This window comes from Megalobrama amblycephala, linkage group LG10, assembly GCF_018812025.1.
Source record: "Megalobrama amblycephala isolate DHTTF-2021 linkage group LG10, ASM1881202v1, whole genome shotgun sequence".
NCBI classification, from domain to species: Eukaryota; Metazoa; Chordata; class Actinopteri; order Cypriniformes; family Xenocyprididae; genus Megalobrama; species Megalobrama amblycephala.
Window position 1 is genome coordinate 30,659,672 of NC_063053.1, and position 3,878 is coordinate 30,663,549.

The following is a 3,878-nucleotide window of genomic DNA, read 5'->3' on the forward strand; positions in this document are numbered from 1 at the left end:
ATTTGAGGAGATTGAATTATGTTATTAAAAATTAAATGCATTCATTTTGTTCATCTGTAGAAATCATAATTTATTTATTTATTTTTTCAATCTTCAGCACAGTAGTGACAAAAAGTGATGTCCAGAGGGGATATTGGTTTTAAACGACCCTACAATTTCGATTAAACCATCAAAATATGAGGTAAATATTTATATGTTTTAAATATTTTAAATATGAGGGAAGAACAAAACACTAAACTTGGTTAAAGGATTAGTTCACTTTCAAATTAAAATTTCCTGATAATTTTACTCACCCCCATGTCATCCAAGATGTTCATGTCTTTCTTTCTTCAGTCGAAAAGAAATTAAGGTTTTTGATGGTTTCTCTAGATAAGACCCTTATTTCTCATCTGGGATCGCTGTAAACTGTAATTTTGACCTTCAACCGTTTGGGCTCCACTGAAGTCCACTATATGGAGAAAAGTCCTGGAATGTTTTCATCAAAAAGCTTCATTTCTTTTCGACTGAAGAAAGAAAGACATGAACATCTTGGATGATATGGGGGTGAGTAAATTATCAGGGAAATTTTATTTGAAAGTGAACTAATCCTTTATGATATTTATCTGAGAAAATTATTCGGCAAAAAAGGCAAACTACAGCTACATTTATGTGTTCATAATTTCTTTGTATTTGGCATGTTTCAATTAACTCCAAGCACTATATATGCTTATAAAATTTTTAACAAATTTGAATAAAGGCTGAAGATGTCAATTTTCCTAGGTCGGACGGACATCACTTTTGGCCATTACTATATACCATCAACATAACTTAAAAAATGCTGTGCTGTAAATCTTACTGTTGCAATATTTACACATTCAAATTCTTTGTCTGTCAAAATCATACAGCCATCTTTTTGTCTCAAAGACAGACGGGGCAGTAAGGAGGATTTCTTTTGCCACTGAAAGAGAATTTAGGGGATGGTTCCTTTGACAGACATCAGACGGCATCACTGTCAGCGGCTCTAAGGAAAGTTATCCTGCAGAACATCGCTGATGCAATAAAAACACTTCTGTCAGATGAGAGATTGAAATGTACATTGCACTGAAGCAGAGTTTTGTGGTTTCCCTCTGGATTTTTCATTTTAATCTTAATATTTTATAAGTCGACAGTGGCATGAGATATTGTGCAATTTGTCCTGTAATTTTTGGTTTTGTGTGTTTTAGTCATGCAGTTTCCGAGCCTGATGGATGAGTGCTGCTCATGTTTGGAAATATTATTTGTAGGGCTTTTTATGTTAATTGTATTCTGTTACTTATATTAAAAGTATCTGAATGTCTTATTTAGTTAACACTTTACAATAAAATGTCATTAGTTAACATTAGTTAACCACTTTAGTTAACATGAATTAAGATTGAACAATATTTATACAGCACTTATTAATCTTAGTATTTCATGTTCAATGTATTGTTTTTTTTTTCTCATATTAATTATAATTAATATGAGAACTTGTACAAAACAGTAACGATAATTAATAACGCAAACCAAAATTTGGATAATCCCCGTTTATAAATGCTTTTAGACAGTTTGGCACATCATTGTCATAACAACATGATATCTCAAGTAACGTTAGTGACAGGCACTGTGATTGCAAATATTTCCTTCCACAAAAATCGCCACCTTAACACGGCCAAATTGTGCGTGTCTCTACACGTTTTAAAGAAACTAATTCAAAATTGCTGCCTTAAAGGTACAATATGTAATAATTTTGTCCGCTAGAGGTCGCTAGAAGCCTGTTCAAAACAAAGGCGTAGCTTGATGACGCCAAGTTTTAGAGCGGAATCTTGGGACATGTGGTCTCCATCTCAACGGACGGTGCAAAAGAATAGGGATTGGAGTCGGGAAGAAATCATGTTCATGGATGCGATTATTAATGTTACTGTAGTATGAAGCAGAGCAGGACCGAGTGTTGTGGGAGCTGAACGAGGCCGTTGGAGCGATTGCGCAACACATGCCTCACGAGCAGCTGAACTTTTATTATGTCACAGTCGCCTGCACCATTTCCGCTTTTCCGGTCATGATTATGAGGTAACACAGCTCTGATTATCATATTAGATACATTTGAGTGTGTTGAAAATGTTATAACATTACTCTGTGCGTTCGCTCGGCGGCTGCTGTGAGACACTGTTGCACACTGCAGTAAGCTAGATTGATTTTAGAATATCATATTAAATATTGGATGGCTTGTGTTGATAAATGGAATGCAATTAATTTTAAAACGTATTGTATGATGGAGAAAATGCTGTATTACTGTTATTAAGTAGTGTTTTTCTCTGAGGCATGGTAAAGCATGGTACTCGCAAAAAAATCATGAAAATTAGATTTAAACAATAAGACTAAACTTGTTGAGCTATATAACAATTCGTTTTCTGTCCATAAATATATCAAAACAGTTGTTCCCTTGCCTATTAAAACATGTAAATATTATTATTTTAAAGCTTCTTTGGTGTTTCCATGGTTTCTACAAAATAAAACCGGAAACCGAGGGTTAACGCGGGTATGACGCAATTGACAGAGGATTCCTCACTCGTCCAGAGCCTTGGTTAAAATTGCAATTTTCTCACGATTTACAAATAGTTGGGAACATTTGGGATGTTGTAAGTATTTAAGTGAACAAAATACATAACACTGGCCTAGTGGTTTTTGGATATTTTACTGCAAAAATATTACATATTGTACCTTAACGCGGTGCGTGATGACATTGCTCGCGTTCCGTTTAAAGAGTTTTGGCCCCGTCAGCCTTCCATACAATATGTGAACACGCAAACTTTCGCGTGATTCGTTACTGTTTTGTACAATTAAGTACACGTTTTATCGCGCCATTGCTTTTTTGCTACCGACTCTTTTTTTGTATGCTCACCGTTGGCAGATTTTAAAGTGGTTTGAGAGCGCATGTGTTGGTAAGTAATCTCAACAAAGTTGTTAGTTACAGTTCCAGACACGAGTTTGCAAGCAAGCTCTATCTTTGTTATAGGAGTAAAGCCAAGATGCCAAACAACTGAGAGACGACAGAAAATTAAACATATTTTGAAGAAGGAGGCAGCGAAAGGGACAGTTTCTCTATCAGCATGGATAAAAAAGGTGAGCTAATCTGAGACCTTCAATTTTGCTTAAATCTTTGTTCAAATAATATATAAAATACACACACACATAGGGTCTATACATTTCTGTGGCCAAATAAAGCCATAACAAAATAGGCTACTTAATAATAGAAGTGAATTTGATGTATTCATTAAATTATCAATTTATCTATTTAAAATTGAAATATAGTAGGCAAAAATGACCAGCCAGAGATGCATGTTGCGGAGGAGGAGAGAGAAGAGGATGAATGTGATATGGGTCAAGGAGTTGAAAAGAAAGCACCAGATACAGACTTTGATGAAGAAAACAACACAGAATATGTATGTCTATTACATCATAAATATCCAACAAATGTTTAAACAAACTTTACATTTAAGCATTCATCTTTCTACTCATTTTTTTTTTCTTTTTGTTGTAATTACTATATTCTATTCATTGAAAAAATAAGTCTATTTCAGTAGTCTCGTATTCATTAAAGGGGGGGTCTAATGCTTTTTCATGCATTCTGACTTATTTACACTGTTAAAGAGTTGCATTTTCATGCTAAACATTGCCAAAGATTCAAAACACGAGTTGGACGTATGACGGAGTATTTCTGTGCCAAACTTCCGGTTTCAGACCAGGTTTCTGAGAGGTTTTTTTCCGAATATGACCCTTTATCACATAATAAAGGGCGGAATTCCTTGTATAGGCATTTCTCCCTGATAAGCGTGCCATCAAAGCGCTTCGTTCGAGTTACGAAAGCCGAGAGATTTTTCAAC

The 3,878-nt window shown here is 34.9% G+C and overlaps 1 long non-coding RNA gene across 1 annotated transcript; it reads left to right on the plus strand.

Annotated features, from left to right (window-relative positions):
* Window positions 1-2,617: 2,617 nt before the first annotated feature.
* LOC125277346 lies at window positions 2,618-3,611 on the plus strand. The gene is made up of 3 exons (XR_007186882.1): window positions 2,618-2,936; window positions 3,011-3,117; window positions 3,307-3,611. It is a non-coding gene; the product is annotated as an uncharacterized LOC125277346 (long non-coding RNA).
* The last annotated feature ends 267 nt before the right edge of the window (window positions 3,612-3,878 follow it).